The sequence below is a fragment of the Dipodomys merriami genome, unplaced genomic scaffold (assembly GCF_024711535.1).
Source record: "Dipodomys merriami isolate MVZ:Mamm:240054 unplaced genomic scaffold, mDipMer1.0.p SCAF_275, whole genome shotgun sequence".
NCBI lineage: Eukaryota > Metazoa > Chordata > Mammalia > Rodentia > Heteromyidae > Dipodomys > Dipodomys merriami.
Window position 1 is genome coordinate 1075453 of NW_027204215.1, and position 18163 is coordinate 1093615.

Sequence of the window (18163 nt, forward strand, 5' to 3'; positions counted from 1 at the left end):
CCCCCAGAGCCCTGGGCCACCCACAGGGCTCGGCTGTCTTCCCAAGGCCACGGGCATCTGACAGGACGCACGCCTGTGCTTGTGGCGTGGGGAGACGCCTGCCTGGCTCTCTTTGGTGCGCCCTGCTTTCTGCCACAGGTGACCGCAACTTGGAAGCAATGTCTGTGTGCGGCTCCGTCACATTCCCCGCACACACTGGGGTGGCGAGTTCTCAGCGGCCTCGGCCCCACCACCGAGGATCAGAGGCAACCTGGGGGTGCGGCCGGGCCTTGCAATGCCTGGCAAGGTGCGGGTGGAAGACCAGGCCCCGTGGCCGTGGGTTGACCCACGCAGCCTGCCGGCACGGGACTCACCACTCCGTGCGGGGGGGGGGGGGGGGGAGAGCCAGGAGCACTAGTCCCTGGGATCAGAGATCTGCCAGGCGAGCCGACAGCCAGGCCTGTGGCCCTCCTCCCCAGCATGGGGTCCCAGCATATATTCCGCGGGGTCTGTGGTGTCTGTGGAAAATGCCTTGAAGGCAGCACTTCAAGCACCATGGATACATGAGAAAACGTGTTTCCATAACCAATGCCGTTCCCTGAATCCTTTTCATTCACCCGCAGCTTTTCTGGGTCTGTGGGTCGGCCGTGGTCTATCTGTAGATTGTGCAGATCCACCTTCCTCTCCATGCCCCCCTTCCAGGACCCCGACGCCAGCCACCAGTCTAGCAGGGACATGGTGGGAACCAAAACCCAGGCCCAGGCCAAATGTCCCCACCCTGGCTAGCATCCAGAGGACGCCGAGCTGACACAGGAGGGGCGCGGAGGAGGGCGCGGGGCCCCTGAGCACGTTCTCTGGGGTCTGCCCGTGGCCCGTGAAGAGAGCGTGGCAGGAGCATGCTCCATGGCAGGGAGCATGGGGGAGGGGCGGGGCCTCCAGGCTTCCCACGCCCTGGCATCCGTGGGCTGCACAGACACCGGGGGAATCAGCGGCCTTGGGGTCCAGCTCCGAGGGAAACGGCCCCTTAGGTTGAGCTGAGGCAGAGGGAAGAGGGGGCCCTGGGAGAGCCCCGCCCAGCGTGAAGGGAGCAACAGCAGAGAGCAGAGGGGACAGCTCAAAGCTCAAAGCTCAAAACCTGTGACCAGGACATTGGCCAAGTGGGCAGACTGACAGCGGGCGGGACTGGCAGGGAGGCCAAGCCTGGTGACCATGGGTTCGAGCAGGGTCTGGATTCTCAGTGGGCATTGGAGGAAAGGCCCTGGGGCTCTCCTGAGGCACAGGGTCAAACGGCATGGCCCGAGAGCCGGGGCCGCTGGGCTGCCCACTCCCACCACTGGTGGAGGAAGCCAAGGCCCCGGCCTCTGCTCACCTGGGGCTGGTTTGGCCGACAAACACATCTTTAAACATTTCAGTTTTCAGAGCTCCCAGTACTGGGGTTTCCATGCTGATGGTGAGCTATGGGAGGGTGGGCTGGGGGAGGGTGGGCTGGGGAGGGTGGGCTGGGGGAGGGTGGGCTTTGGGATTCTATCAGCCACTTTTCCGGACAGGAAACATCTTTCTTTCAAAAGCAGCAAAGCTGGGATGCTGAACTCAAATCTGAGGCTTCCCAGAGGCAGCGGCAGAACCCGGTGATGTGTGTTCTGAGACACAGGGCGCACGTGTGTCCCCAGACCAGAGGCCTGGCCCCCGCGGGGTGCTCGGGGGGGGCTCCTCCCACACAGCTCATAGTCAGGCCTCAGAAGAGGAGGGGTACCCAGGTGTCTGCCCTACAGCAGGCGTCCCTTTCCTCTGGCCTTCTGCTTAGTGAGGTTCGTGCCATTCTGGGGCCGGTGCCCGCAGCCTGCCCGTTGTCACTGCAGAGAAGCGGCGCTGTGTGACAGAAGAGGAGAGACGGCTCCCAAGGACACCGCTCATCAGCATGCGAGCCACCGCTCCCAGCCTGCCAGAACACATCCTACCGAGGACGCTCGCCTTTGGTCCCCACACACCGCAGCCCCTACTACACAGGTGAACAAACACTTTGCTCAATAACTGCAAATAAACCAGGAGGATCAGAGGCCCCACCAGGCAGGGCTCCATTCCACACAGAACGCCATCAGGGTGGTGAGCGGCTGTGGGTGCCAGCTGAGGCCAGAGATCTGCCCCCCACACCCACTGGGCAGCAAGAGACTGTGTCAGGCACTGCTCAGGGAAATGAGCGGCCTAGGCTCTGACCACAGTACCTGGTGCTGCATGGGAGTGGGCTCAGCGAGGTGCCTAGGCCTCTCCCTCCCTGATGGCATGACTGCCCCGCGGACCCTCTGTGTGCACGTGGATCACACACCACGCCCTGCGGACCCTCTGTGTGCACGTGGATCACACACCACGCCCTGCGGACCCTCTGTGCACACGATCGCACACCACGCCCTGTGTGTGATGTGAGTGGGGACAGGGGCTCCAGCCCGCAGGGTTAGTACCTAGACCTCTTGCTCCTGTCTGGAGACCTAAGAAACTGTGGGATGTAACCCAGTCAGAGTGAATCTTGGAAGTGTCCTGGGAAGAAGCAGGAAGTGCTTTTGCAAAGGAAAGGCGGCTGCCTGGCTCCCCTGGCTCAAGCCTGGAATCCTGGCCACATGGGAGGCTCAGGAAAGGAAGCCCTAGTTGGAAGCCACTGATCCTGAGTAGAGCAGCCCTTGAGACTGTTTTCAAGATAACAATAACACAATGAAGCCAGGCTGGAGTGGTAGAGCTCAGATACTACAGCACCAGCCGAGCAAGCAAGTGGAACATGTGAGACCCTGAGTTTAAACCTTGGTATGGAAGGGAGGGAGGGAGGGAAAGAAGGAGAGAGGGAGGGAGGGAGGGGGAGGACAGTAGTACTCACTAGATACTATGTGGAAAATGAACTGTACATGATGAGAGGGAAAAACTGGGAGAGAGTGAGGGAAGGGGAGACATGGTTCAAAAAAGACTGCACTCATTGCCTGATCTACGTAACCGTAAGCCCTCAGTACATCACCTCTACAATTACAGTAAAAACAAAAAAGAATTATAGTAAAGTCACCAATAGAAAAGGAAGGAGGTAGCCGGGTGCTGGTGGCTCACGCCTCTAATCCTAGCTACTCAGGAGGCTGAGATCTGGGGATCATGGTTCAAAGCCAGCCCGGGCAGGAAAGACCGTGAGACTCTTATTTCCAATAAACCACCAGAAAACCGGAAGTGGTGCTGTAGCTCAAGTGGTAGAGCGCTCGCCTTGAGCTGAAGAGCTGAGGGGCAGCGCCCAGGCCCAGAGTTCAAGCCCCACGGCCAACAACAAAAAAAAAAAAAAAAGGAAGGAGGGAAGGAGGAACGGAGAGAGGGAGGAAATGGAATACCTCATTGCTCATGAAACACAATCAAACCAGGAAAAAAATTGAATCACTGTCACCTCAAGAAGATAGGAATATGGGAGGGTATTTTTTTCCATATTCAAATCCTGCTCAATTTATCCCTGCTGTTCTTAGTTGAGGTTTATCTAATCAGCAAAACAAAGCTGGCCGCTGTTGGCTCACACCTGTAATCCTAGCTACTCAGGAGGCAGAGATCTGAGGATTGTGGTTCAAAGCCAGCCTGGGCAAGAAAGTCCGTGACACTCTCTTGTTCAAATAACCACCAAGAAGCTGAAAGTGGAGGTATGGCTCAATGGAGGAGCACCAGCCTTGAGTAGCCTGGCCTCGAGTCCAAGTCCCAGCACAAGGCACACACATGCGCACACAGTTGGGGTACATCATGTGACAGGAGGGCCCCATACACGGGGCCTGGAGCACGGCTAGGGCTACTTCCTGTCCCCACTCGTGACCCCCTCCCTCTCAGGGCAGCAGCCATCCACCCGCCCACGGGATGTCAGGGATGAGGCTTTGATCACATGCCTCCTGTGACCGCCCTAAGTAAACCTGAGCAATTTTCATTTTGCTGAGAATTAATATAGATCAGTGCCCTGTTGTTGGCTCCTACTTTAATCCAAAATCACTCATTAAATGGAGAGCAGCAGCTCGCCCTCGATGGGTGAGTGTGGGCCGGCCTGGGGTGGCGAGGCCGAGGCCACGTCCAGATGGACGGCAGCAGCTGCCCTCGTTACGGACTGGGCGCGATTTGGAATGCTGACCTGCTTCTCTGCACATTAGACATATTAAAAGCGCCCAAATTCGGGGAGTGGTGCGGTCTGGAGATGCGCTTCCCAAACGGCTGGGCACGGGCTTGGCCGCAGGATGGCAGATGGCGGACGCGGAGGAGGCCGGCTCCACACAGAACAGCCGCCGCAGACTCTGCCCAGCAAAGCTGCCAGCTGTGACTCTGTGGCACCTACTGGCCAATCCGGGCTAAAGCCTGGATTCCCCGGCTCCCTCTGCTTTGGACCCAGCAGGACCAGCTGTGGCCTCTGACCCTGCATAGGCAGTGGCCAACCAGTGGAAGTCCGAGGGGAGCTGGCCTGAGCCTGTGGGAGGGAGAGGCCCACCGCGGGGCCCGTGGGGTCCCGGGGTGAAGGGAGTCCATGCCCCAGACACCAGGTTCACCCTGAGGCCCAATTGCCGCCTCTGAGGCTCATGCCTTAACTTCTGCTGCCCAGCCCGTGGGGCCGAGACCCCTTCCACCTGCTGCTTCTCGCCCGCATCACGCTGTACCTAAAACCCATGCCTGTGCCCTCCCGCCTGCCCGCTGCCCGCCTGCCTCACGCTCTGGCGACGTCTCTCCTCCTCAGGGCTGACAAGACCAGCAAGAGTGGGACCCAGGCTGCACAGCCCCCTGCACAGCAGGAAGGGGACTCTGAGTGAAGAGCCCCTCACCTCCCCAAACAAGGACTAGACAGACTTCAATGCATTAGGCCCAGCGGTGGCAAGACTGCGGTGTCTGTGTGGAGCACACGGTTCTGAGGCCCTGAGGCTGGCCTGAGCACAGGCTGCCTCGTCCCTTCTGAAGGACAGGTGGGGGATGACCGTGAGCAGAGCCAGCCCCAGGGCCTGAGCCCCACCCCCATGGCCGGCTGCGGACCTGCTGGACTCCGGCCCAGGGGAGCCCACTGAGTCCTCGCAATGGCCGAGGAGGCCACGTCTGCGGCCACCCTTCCCAGAGGCCAGGCCAGAGCCACGCTGCACCTGCAGCCACAACCTGCTACAAAAGGAGTCCGCGCTGCCTTGCTGGGCCAGACAGGAGGCGGAGCACCAGCCCGGCCTGGAGGGTCTGTGAGAGGCCTTGCCCGCCACCCCTGGCTGGCGCTGGCGTAGCCCATCATCTCCAGGCCCGCCACCCCTGGCTGGCGCTGGCGTAGCCCATCATCTCCAGGCCCGCCACCCCTGGCTGGCGCTGGCGTAGCCCATCATCTCCAGGCCCGCCACCCCTGGCTGGCGCTGGCGTAGCCCATCATCTCCAGGCCCGCCACCCCTGGCTGGCGCTGGCGTAGCCCATCTCCAGGCCCGCCACCCCTGGCTGGCGCTGGCCATAGCCCATCATCTCCAGGCCCGCCACCCCTGGCTGGTGCTGGCGTAGCCCATCATCTCCAGGCCAGCTCTTTGCCTGTCCTTCGGCTCCTGTCTCCCCAGGGACCTCCACGTGGCCACAGGCTCGAGGCAGCTTTAGTCAACCCCAGATTCTGAAGCACCTGTGAGCACACGGGCTGTGTGCCAATCCGGATGGGAGTTCTGCCTGGTGTTCTCTCTCGGCAAACTCTTTTTTTTTAAAGACATGCCTGGCACCATCTCTGTCCCCCTCAGCATGCGGGGCCTTCTGTGAGACACACGCCGGCTTTGCGGGGGTCCTGGGTCCACGTCCACCCGGGGGGGGGGGGGAGTGGGGCCTCTGTACAGGCCTAGCTGGAGTCTGGAAGCTCCCAGGGGCACAGAAGTCAGCGTTTGCCAGGAAGCAGTTAGTCTCCGACAAGCAGAGCTGGGAGCCGGTGCCGGGCTGCCCAGGGCTGCTGCCATCCCCTCCCTCGTACTCCTGAGCTCAGGCCAGTGCCGGCCCCGCTCCTGTGCACCAACGGCGCTCCCTCTGAGCCAGGCCAGCTCCCGGCCGCCCGGGCTCCTCAGGCTCCACGATGGAGCCGACTTTGTTGAGCGTCAAGCCAGGCGGCAGCGACAGATGGACGCCTGCCTCAAACCTCGGTGTTCCGAGCCTGCACAAAGGCCCGGGATGTTTTTAGTATCACACATTTGCCTCGGGCCAGCTTTCAACCCCTCTACCAGGGGCTCCAGCTTTTTATCCGGCAAACGCCTTAAGCATTTTGTCAACTTGGACATCTGGCCACACGTTTAAAAATGTTTTCTTTGCTAAAATATTTAGTGGTGTGTCAGGGGCTCAGCTGGAGTCTTGCATGACATGGCTGAGCGCACTCCCGACCACTCGAATAAAGAATCGCAGGCACTCTCTAGCAAGCAGGGCCGCCCACAGGAGAGGGGCCGGCAGGCACCGTCCTGCGAGGAGCTGGCTCTTCTCTGTGTGATCAGAATTTGCTGCATTCCGGCACCATCTCCCTTTATACCATCAGTGAATCCCGGAGGAAAAGAGAACCATGGGAAAACAGCTCAAGCAGACGCCGGCATGCATTTGTCAGAGCACTCAGTGCTGCTCAACCTGCAACAGGGAGAGCTGGACCTCGTGCGCCAGCTAGTGAGCGGATGTACGCAGCGTGGGCCACACATGGCAGGGGACTCCTCAGTCATTACAAGAACAGAGCACAGACACACTGCAGCGTGGTGAGACCTCGCTCGGGGCGCTCAGAGAGAAGGCAGGCAGGGAGGGCACGTATCCGTCCATTCCACTTCCACGCCACATCCAGAATGCACAAAGTGTGGGCGACAGAGTAGAGAATGTCTGCCTGAGCGGTGCTGTGGCTCGAGTGGTAGAGCGCTTGCCTTGAGCTGAAGAGCTGAGGGACAGCGCCCAGGCCCAGAGTTCAGGCCTTCATGACCGACCAAAAAAAAAAAAAATGTCTGCCTGGGGCTGGGCAGGGTATGTGCAGAGACCCCGAGGCAGCACGGTGCCCAGGAGAGGACAGCAGGTCCGGGGTGTGGCGCCAGGGTGGGGGGACAGTGCCTGCTGTTTTAGCTGGAGTGGTGGTCGGAGGCCTGGGCCCTGCCACGGGGACGGAGGCTTGGGCCCAGTCTTTGCCGTGGGCTCAGTGAGTGGCTGTGGAAGGAAGGCATTGGGGGTGGGGGCGACTCGGCTGAGACTGGAAACCATTCTTGAGATGTGCCATGCCCCAGCTCTGCCAGGGTGCCCTCCACCGCAGCCTGGCACGGGACCAGGACCCCGCCCACAGGAGTGGGCACTTGCCTGGGGGGAGGCCGCCCCTGCCCAGCGAGGAGCCTGGGCTCAGGCGGGCCCGGGCCAAGTGTGCGGCTCACGAGAGGCCTCAGGCTCAGCCTGGGTCTGCAGACCCTGCTGAGCGCCACGAGACACGGGAAAGGATCAGGATCAGGGTAGGTGACAGGCAGGACTGACTGCACCTGCTGGACCCGGCCCCGGGGAGACGGCAGCCAGGAGGCACCAGCTCCTGCTAGGCGCTGGCCCTGCTCAGCACAACTTGCTCTCGGGGAATGTTTGCTCTGTTCTCAGGGAGGGAAGGCATCCCCCTCCTTGCTCCATGGACAAGCACCATGTGGCAGCGAAGGTAGGCTCAGGACATGAAACACTGCTGCCTAGAGCCTGCGGCTGACGCCCCAAGACAGGGCTTCACACACTGCTCTCAGGTGGCTGCTGCAGTGTTCCTCTCTCCTACTGTTCCCGCCAGCCCCCAGCCTGTCGTCCTGACCCCCACCTCCACGCCTTTGTGTTGAGCTACCTGTGTCTGGTCCTAGAGACCCCCCGGTGGGCCTGGGCCTGTAGTCCCTCCCCTACCCCCTACCCCCGGGACACCCAGGCCCATGCTGCAGATCTGGGATCTGTTGTTTCCTTCCCTTCAGATGTTCGGCAGCATGAATATTCTTATTTTTTATTTAAAACTAATTTGGAGTTCTCACTCTCCAAGGGGCTTCTAATCACCAAAAAGTGCCTACGGCAAGCGCTGATTGACAGCCCAACGTGGCCACTTCTGAGGAACAAATTGGCCAGTGGCAGAACCACCTACAAAGGGAGTGCTAAGTGCTTGTTATTTATGAGCTATTAGGAAAGTGCTTTCAGCAGCTGCTTCCCACATGGGCAAAACACCTGTCAGACATCAGCCAGCCATAAATGACACGCAATTCTGCAGTTACTTTGTTTAGAAAGTCATTAAAATTAAATGTCAGCCAAAACTTAGGAAAACATTTCTTCTTCAACCCCCTTTGAAGCTTGCCAAAGAGTAAACAGGCACGCACTCTCACTGCTCAGGGTGGAGGTGCAGTGGTCAGGGTGGTCGGGGTGGAGGTGCAGTGGTCAGGGTGGAGGTACAGTGCACAGGGTGGAGGTGCAGTGGTCAGGGTGGAGGTGCAGTGGTCAGGGTGCAGGTACAGTGGTCAGGGTGCAGGTGCAGTGGTCAGGGTGGAGGTGCAGTGGTCAGGGTGGAGGTGCAGTGGTCAGGGTGGAGATGCAGTGGTCAGGGTGGAGGTGCAGTGCACAGGGTGGAGGTGCAGTGCACAGGGTGGAGGTGCAGTGGTCAGGGTGGAGGTGCAGTGGTCAGGGTGGAGATGCAGTGGTCAGGGTGCAGGTACAGTGGTCAGGGTGGAGGTGCAGTGGTCAGGGTGGAGGTGCAGTGGTCAGGGTAGAGGTGCAGTGGTCAGGGTGGAGGTGCAGTGGTCAGGGTGGAGGTGCAGTGGTCAGGGTGCAGGTACAGTGGTCAGGGTGCAGGTGCAGTGGTCAGGGTGGAGGTGCAGTGGTCAGGGTGGAGGTGCAGTGGTCAGGGTGCCGGTGCAGTGGTCAGGGTGGAGGTGCAGTGGTCAGGGTGGAGGTGCAGTGGTCAGGGTGGTCGGGGTGGAGATGCAGTGGTCAGGGTGGAGGTACAGTGGTCAGGGTGGAGGTGCAGTGGTCAGGGTGGAGATGCAGTGGTCAGGGTGGAGGTGCAGTGCACAGGGTGGAGGTGCAGTGGTCAGGGTGGAGGTGCAGTGGTCAGGGTGGAGGTGCAGTGGTCAGGGTGGAGGTGCAGTGGTCAGGGTGGAGGTGCAGTGGTCAGGGTGGAGGTGCAGTGGTCAGGGTGGAGGTGCAGTGGTCAGGGTGGAGGTGCAGTGGTCAGGGTGGTCGGGGTGGAGATGCAGTGGTCAGGGTGGAGGTGCAGTGGTCAGGGTGGAGGTGCAGTGGTCAGGGTGGAGGTGCAATGGTCAGCGTGCAGGTGCAGTGGTCAGGGTGGAGGTGCAGTGGTCAGGGTGGAGGTGCAGTGGTCAGGGTGGTCGGGGTGGAGGTGCAGTGGTCAGGGTGGAGGTGCAGTGGTCAGGGTGGAGGTGCAGTGGTCAGGGTGGTCGGGGTGGAGGTGCAGTGGTCAGGGTGGAGGTGCAGTGGTCAGGGTGGAGGTGCAGTGGTCAGGGTGGAGGTGCAGTGGTCAGCGTGCAGGTGCAGTGGTCAGGGTGGAGGTGCAGTGGTCGGGGTGGAGGTGCAGTGGTCAGGGTGGTCGGGGTGGAGGTGCAGTGGTCAGGGTGGAGGTGCAGTGGTCAGGGTGGAGGTGCAGTGGTCAGGGTGGTCGGGGTGGAGATGCAGTGGTCAGGGTGGAGGTGCAGTGGTCAGGGTGGAGGTGCAGTGGTCAGGGTGGAGGTGCAGTGGTCAGCGTGCAGGTGCAGTAGTCAGGGTGGAGGTGCAGTGGTCGGGGTGGAGGTGCAGTGGTCAGGGTGGTCGGGGTGGAGGTGCAGTGGTCAGGGTGGAGGTACAGTGGTCAGGGTGGAGGTGCGGTGGTCAGGGTGGAGGTGCAGTGGTCAGGGTGGAGGTGCAGTGGTCAGGGTGGAGGTGCAGTGGTCAGGGTGGTCGGGGTGGAGGTGCAGTGGTCAGGGTGGAGGTGCAGTGGTCAGGGTGGAGGTGCAGTGGTCAGGGTGCAGGTGCAGTGCTCAGGGTGGAGGTTCAGGGTCGTGAACATGATAAATGAGGCTGTGAACTGTCTTAGAGCCTGCTTGGGAGCCTGGCTGGGTGGGAACAGCACCCATCAGCCACCTGGGGTCTTCACTGGACAGGTGAGTGCAGTGCACAGTGGCCCCTCCCCGACTTTTATGCAAGGACATGAAGTTCTAAGGCCAGCTCTGCAGGGAGGTCCGCCGGAGGGGCGTGGACACCGAGGCAGTGGCCCTGTTTGTCTGTGGCTCGCTGGCGGGGACACGGTGGCTTTCCACACACCAGGAGCTGCTGCAGCCCCTGGGCCCCTGCGATTGCTGGAGAAGGGGCCAATTAGGCAGGCCAGTTTTGGAGACAGCTCAGGACAGACCCTCCACGGGCCCAGAAGGGTCAAGGTGGCAGGCAGGGCGGGACACTCGTCCAGGAGCCAAAGCAGGGCCAGGCCAGTTCCGAGAGGTCTCCATACTGGAAGGTTGTCTCCTAGCCACCGATGGTGCAGGATGGAGAAGTCTCGGGCCACGTGCGCTGAATGTGGAGGTGGAGGACCAGAACCACGTCACAGGAGGACCCCGCCGGATGGAGCTGAGTCCCAACCACCACTGGGCAGAGAAAGCCCAGCATGGGCCACGGGGCCGGATGCTGGAACTCACAGCCTGGGCACCGTCCCTGAGCTTCTTTTGCTCCTAGCACTCTACCACTTGAGCCACAGTGCTACTTCTGGCTTTTTTTTCTTTATGTGGTTCTTAGGAATTGAACCCAGAGCTTCATGCATGCGAGGCAGCTCTACCACTAAACCACATTCCCAGCCCACTGACTCAGATTTTTGGTGTTCTCAGCTGTCCAGGGCTTTGTGTTTGGCTCAAGGGCCACATTACTGCCCATTAAGGCCGATGGACGACAGTGAGATGCTAAACTGACCAGGACATGGACACAGAGACGCCAAGACAGCACAGCGGTTCACCCCAAGCTGGAACACGTAGCTGAGGCTTGTTGTAAGTTCTTTGTGTGAGAAAACAAAACAAAAACCGCCTTGGTGAAAATCTCCTCTGCCGATTAAGTGTGGACATGGGAAGCCCAGTCTGAGGCCATCTCGATCGGCCAAGGGTCTGCAGGAAACACCCAGCCCCCACGTCTCCAGTTGTCATTTACACGGGCCCTGGAAGGAGACCAGCCCACCTGTGTCTGCAGACAAGAAGAGGTGACGCTGGACTCCCCAGCTGGGCTGCAGGACCAGGGACACCAGGGAAGGATGGACCCACTGACATCAGAGACCAACTGGGGTGGTGGAGGCGAATGTCCCTGTCCCTGTCCCTGAGTTGAAGGGACCAGGGGAAGGGGTTGTTCTAGGCCCCAAAGCCCAAATGACGCCACTGAAGGCTGCTCTGGTCTCGGTGCAGGACCGTCTCTGGAGTTGCTCCTGGTTCAGTGAGGGATGGGGCCCAAAGGAAGCGAGCTCACCTCACAGTAGCTCCCTGGACAGACCAGGGGGCTGTGAGCCCAGGGAGGGAACCGGGCCCGGCAAGTGGCTTGGGTTCAGCTGAGCTCAGGTATCTTGGTACGTGTCCACGGCAGGTCCAGGGAGGGGTAACCCCGGCTGCAGTGAGCTGGGGACAGCGCGGAATGACATGGAGCAGACAGCACAGGGCAGGCTCGGTCTTGGGGTCAGACGAGGTGCTCCTCCCCCCCACATTCCTGGAGGTGACACCCATGGATGGGACATCCCGACACTGGAAGGGGAAAGCCAGCCGGCCTGGAGGGGGTCGGCTAGGTCATCCCGCACCACGATTCCATGTATGCTTCTTGCGTGGCTGGGCACCGTGCCTAACTTTAGTACTGGCTGAGATGGGGTCTCCTGCTTTTTTTTTTGGCCTGAGTGGGCCACAAACAGCAGTCCTCCCAATTTCAGCCTCTCCAATAGCAAGGATTACAGGCCACAAGACTGGCCTGAAATTTACCATTTTTAAGAAACAGTTCCATGGGATTTAATGCGTTACAATGTTGCTCAACCACCACCACTGTCTAGTTCCAAATCACTCCCATCCCCTGAGGGAAACCCAGGCACGCTAGGCTGCTCCTGTTCCGCCTCTGTGCCCACCAGTCCGCTCCCCCCTCTGGCCTCACCCGCCTCTGTGCCCACCAGTCCGCTCCCCCCTCTGGCCTCACCCGCCTCTGTGCCCACCAGTCCGCTCCCCCCTCTGGCCTCACCCGCCTCTGTGCCCACCAGTCCGCTCCCCCCTCTGGCCTCACCCGCCTCTGTGCCCACCAGTCCACTCCCCCCTCTGGCCTCACCCGCCTCTGTGCCCACCAGTCCGCTCCCCCCCTCTGGCCTCACCCGCCTCTGTGCCCACCAGTCCCCCCCCCCCAGGAGTCACCTGTTTGGTCATTTGTGCAAGATGAACCAGACTTCATAGACTGTCTTTTACTGGGCACAGCGGGAACTGGGCGTGGTTCACCTGTGTTCTAGCAGATGTCAGGACTTCATTCTTCCACAAGAAGGGGCTGGGCTTGGGGTCCAGTGTTGGCAGAATCCCCTCCACGCTGCACAGTGAGCTGAGGCCGTCCCGGAGAGTGGGCGGGGTTCTCCAGGGTGGCCACCGGCCACGGCTGGGCGCACAGGCAGGGCCACCCAGCTCCCTGTCCCCTCTGCCCAGCTCCAGCTCAGATCCTGTTTTCCAGAGCCCGGGCTAGACCAACACGCCTTCCCTCTGGGCCACTGTACTCACCTTAGCACCCCACCCCCTCTACACCCCTCTGTCGGAGATGGGCACGGGAGGTGGCCAGTCAGAGGGACCCCAGGTGAGGGGCTCCTGGGCTTTCTTCAGCCGGTACCCTCCACCAAGGCCTGTGGGAGGTGGGCGTCTGGGAGGAGCCCCCACAGAGCCACAGAAGACCCTCGGCGGGCTGTGACTTCCTCCAGGGAGAAGGCAGCATGCTGATCCACAGGGGAGCAGAACAGAGGAGGAAAACAGAACCGGCGTCCATCAGCGCTCACAGGGGGTGGGGGGGGGACAAGGCCTCCTCCCGGGGCCACAGTGGCCTGGGGCTGGGGTCTCATTTCCCGTCACTTGCAAACTGCACCTCAGGTCAGTCAAGTCTTTCATCAGAAGCTGTGTGAGGGGTCACGCCCTGCTGAGCCCGAGCAGGTCACTCTGAGGACAAGGGAGGGCTCAGGGCCTGGGCAGCCCCGCGAGGCTCTGGTCCTCCCCGGGCCAGCTCCCAGCTCCCCGGCTGGCTGAGGAGCGTGTGAGGTGCTGCACTGGCCTCAGCCCTGGACGTGCATGCGTCCGCCGGCTGGCACACCATCACAGAGACACCTCTGAAAGTCAGCAGTGTCTTTTGTATTCCAAAGGCCAAAGGGCAAACTTGCCTTAATTAAAATGCGCGTCCTTTAATTAAAGACCCCATAACACATGAAGGGCACTCCCTGAAATACGAGGTGTGACACAGTCATTACCCTGCCGTTAATTACTAATTAATGAAGCTATTTCAATTAATAGCTTCCCGCCGTTGCTCCCCTAGACAGTCCCCGTGCTGGGGTCCTTCCCCAGATCACAGACCGTGGCTGCGTGCCAGCATCTCAGCACTGAATATTCATGACTCTTTTCAATTAAACATAACAGCGTACATCCCAAATCCCACCATAACTGTGTTTCCACTCACGACATCTCTGCCCTCCCCACGTGGCCTGGCAGGTCCCGGGCGGGGTGCCGGTGGAGGTCCTCGGCTGCTCCCCCGTCCAGCAGATGGCGGGGGAGCGTGGCCAGGCCCACGCACAGCCCTGGGTCCGAGTCTGCACCCAGGGGCTGATATCCAGGAATCATTGCGGGAAAAGGAGGGACTCTGTTGTCCCATTGCTGAAGGGCAATGGCTGAGAAATGGAGGGGGGGAGCAGCAAAGGGGACATTAACATATTAATTATGAATATTAAGCAGTCATTAAAGAGAAATGACAGGAAGTGTCACTTATGGTGGCCAGGAAGGAACAGTTATGTACCTGAGCAGGAAACGCGCGGTGGGGGCTCCGCAGGGCTGGCTGGACACGCAGGTGGACCGGCAGGAGGTAGGGGGACTTGGGGAGACGCAGCCGTGGCCAGATCAGGACTGCGGTCTACAGGGGAGCACTCCCCAGGGAGAGGCCAGCCACAGACACTTCTGAGGGTCACAGCGCCGTGGGTGGCCTTGGAGTCGGTTTGAGGCCAGCCCCGAAGGACAGTGCCACAGGGCGCGACCTGCCTCGACCTGCCTCTCCATCATGGGCCCAGAGCCCACCCCGAGGACATCACCCCTCGCCAAGTCCCATGGGGACCAGAGCCACCCGTGGACAGGGCTTACACCCACAGGGGGTGGGCGCGAGGCCAGGGCTCCCAGTCCATCTTCAAGGCAGCCCAGCCGCGCTGCCTGTGCCCGGCTGAGCCCCTGATCTCACGGCCTCCTCCACCCTTGGGTCTGAGGAGGATCTGAGGAGCAAGTGGCTCACCACCGGGGGCCGGGCTCCCTGAGGGGGCATTGTGCCCAGAACAAGGAGAGGTGGGGGGGGGGGGGACAGGCCCGGGGCAAGGCGGTTAGGAGGCCCTTGAAACACAAGGCGGTGCAAGCACCTTCTTTGCATTCTTACAAAAGCCAGCAAGAAACCGTGCGCAGGCCCAGGAGCCGCAGGGAGGGCCTGCTGCAGGGGTCAGACCAGGGACCCCAGGCCAGCGCCTGCCAGGTCCCCAGCAACCCCCCTCCTCTCCCGAGCCCCACCTCTCAGGCTCACGCCTTCCACACCTTCCCTTGGCCCAACAAGAACTGGCTGTGACTCCCCAGCCGTCATCCGCGCTGTCCCTGTGCCGGCACCTGCTCCACAGTGTCGCAGGAAAGACTCCATCCACGCCGAGGAGACACACGCCTGTCCGACAGTGCCCTCTGCCAGCCAGAGAGGAAATGGCAAGCGCCCTGTCCCGCTGCGGAGTGCTCACCCCGACAGCCCTGCTTCCAGGCCAAAGGCCCAGGTGAGACGCCGTGGGGACCCTGGGTCCCGTGCTCAGCCTCAGAGCCCTAAAGTTCCCGTCCTAGAAACCAGGCTCAGGGCCTCCAGCCTGGGTCCGAGCGGAGCCCCGGCTGCAGTGGAATCTGTCTCCTGAGAAGAGTGGGGAAGCTTCCCTGCTCCAACCCTGGGGCCAGGGAGTCAGGGGGTCAGGGGGTCAGAGGGTCAGGGGGATCAGGGGGGATCAGGGGGTCAGGGAGTCAGGGGGTCAGGGGGTCAGGGGGTCAGGGGATCAGGGGGTCAGGGAGTCAGGGGGTCGGGGGGTCAGGGGCCCCTCACACCACTCCAGACACTGCCAGCTCTGCTCAGGGCAGCTCTGAGCACACAGCCCGAGCCCTGCACCCCTCCTCCTGCTGCCCGAGGCCCAGCCTCCTCTTCAAGGCACACGCTGTGCCCATCGCCAAGCCAGTGCCCTGCAGTCCTCCCCACACAGCCCTTCCACCTCATCTAAACTCCCCTCACAGGCCGCCTGCCAGACCGACCCCGAGCAGCACCTGCCCACCACAGCTCTGTCCCTCCGTCCAGTCCTCCTCAGGACAGTCCTCCGTGGTCAGTACGGACTTGATGGAGGAGGGTCAGGAAGAAGGAATCATGCTCGTGAAGAGCCACTCCAGCAGCACCCACAACCACCCTGCTCACAGCACCCACAGCCATCCTGCCCACAGCACCCACAGCCACCCTGCCCACAGCACCCACAACCACTCTGCCCACAGCACCCACAACCACCCTGCTCACAGCACCCACAGCCACCCTGCTCACAGCACCCACAGCCATCCTGCCCACAGCACCCACAGCCACCCTGCCCACAGCACCCACAGCCACCCTGCCCACAGCACCCACAACCACTCTGCCCACAGCACCCACAACCACCCTGCTCACAGCACCCACAGCCACCCTGCTCACAACACCCACAACCACCCTGCTCACAGCACCCATAACCACCCTGCTCACAGCACCCATAACCACCCTGCTCACCGCACCTATAACCACCCTGCTCACAGCACCCACAGCCACCCTGCCCACAGCGCCCATAACCACCCTGCTCACCGCACCTATAACCACCCTGCTCACAGCACCCACAACCACCCTGCCCACAGCACCCACAGCCACCCTGCCCACAGCACCCACAGCCACCCTGCTCACAGCACGCACAACCACCCTGCTCACACCACCCACAGCCACCCTGCTCACACCACCCACAGCCACCCTGCTCACACCACCCACAACCACTCTGCTTACAGCACCCACAGCCACCCTGCCCACACCACCCACAACCACCCTGCTCACAGCACCCACAGCCACCCTGCCCACACCACCCACAACCACTCTGCTCACACCACCCACAACCACTCTGCTTACAGCACCCACAGCCACCCTGCCCACACCACCCACAACCACCCTGCTCACAGCGCCCATAACCACCCTGCTCACAGCACCTATAACCACCCTGCTCACAGCACCCACAGCCACCCTGCTCACAGCACCCACAGCCACCCTGCTCACAGCGCCCATAACCACCCTGCTCACAGCACCCACAGCCACCCTGCTCACAGCACCCACAGCCACCCTGCTCACAGCACCCACAGCCACCCTGCCCACAGCACCCACAGCCACCCTGCTCACAGCACCCACAGCCACCCTGCCCACAGCACCCACAGCCACCCTGCCCACAGCACCCACAGCCACTCTGCTCACAGCACCCACAGCCACCCTGCTCACAGCACCCACAGCCACCCTGCTCACAGCACCCACAGCCACCCTGCTCACAGCACCCACAGCCACCCTGCTCACAGCACCCATAACCACCCTGCTCACAGCACCCACAGCCATCCTGCTCACAGCACCTACAACCACCCTGCTCACAGCACCCACAGCCACCCTGCCCACAGCACCCACAGCCACTCTGCTCACAGCACCCACAGCCACCCTGCTCACAGCACCCACAGCCACCCTGCTCACAGCACCCACAGCCACCCTGCTCACAGCACCCATAACCACCCTGCTCACAGCACCCACAGCCATCCTGCTCACAGCACCCACAACCACCCTGCTCACAGTACCCATAACCACCCTGCTCACAGCACCCACAGCCACCCTGTTCACAGCACCCACAGCCACCCTGCCCACAGTGGGGCCTGTTCCAGACCTTGGGCTCACACAGGGAGGGCTGCCTCCCAGTCCAGACAGAACGGCTCCCTGGGGCAGGGCCACATCTGGGCCTGCCCAAAGCAGATCCCAGACTATAACCCCACCCTGCTGACTCTGAGGCTCTGCTCCCCTTGCACACCTGTACTCTCCCACCCCGCAAACACCCAGGAGCCGGGGTCACCTTAGGAAGGCAGGGCCCAGGCCTCGGGTGAGTGTCCACATGGGGCATCCCGAGTGGACACCCGGCCAGCCTCACCCTTGCCAGTGAAGCAGCCTCCTCCAGACTTGAAGAATGTCAAGGGTTCGCCACGCGGTCCAGAGGTTTGGGCCTGGGCTCTGAGACCTGGGCTTTCCACTGGGATCTGAGGCCCCTGCGGTGGCGGGGCTGGCAGCTGCTGAACCTCCCGTGACGTGGGGCCATGGGAAGGGCGTTGTCGCCCACTGGCTGCAGGTGAAATGGGCGGCTAGTGGCACGTCCACATTCACCTCACCCAGCCACGAAAGGACAACACCTGTCTGACTTGTTCACTTAGGGACTCAAATTTATAGGCAGAATATACAGGGGGGCGCGGTGGATAGTTAATGGAGACAGTGTGTTTCTCAAGATGACAGAGTTCTATGGATAGAAAGTGTGAGGGCTGCCCAGCAGTGTGAATGTGCTTAGTGCCGAGGGACTGATGGCTGGGGGCAAGGAAGAGGAGGAGGAGGAGGAGGAGGTGGGGAGGAGGAAGGGTGGGAGGAGGAGGAGGAGGAGGAGATAGAAGAGGAGGAGGAGGGAGGGAGAGGAGGAGGAGGAAAAGGAGGAAGAGAAGATAGAAGAGGAGAGGAGGAGGAGGAGATAGAAGAGGAAGTGGAGGAGAAGGAGGAAATGGAGGAGATAGACGAGGAGGAGGAGGAGGAGGAGGAGGAGGAGGAGGAGGAGGAGGAGGAGGAGGAGATGGAAGAGATAGACGAGGAGGAGGCAGAGGGAGAGGTACTAACTCAGAGGCAGCCTCTCCCCCAGAACCCACAGGAGGGGAGGTTGGGGGCTTGGGCCTTCTGGAGCCCAGCA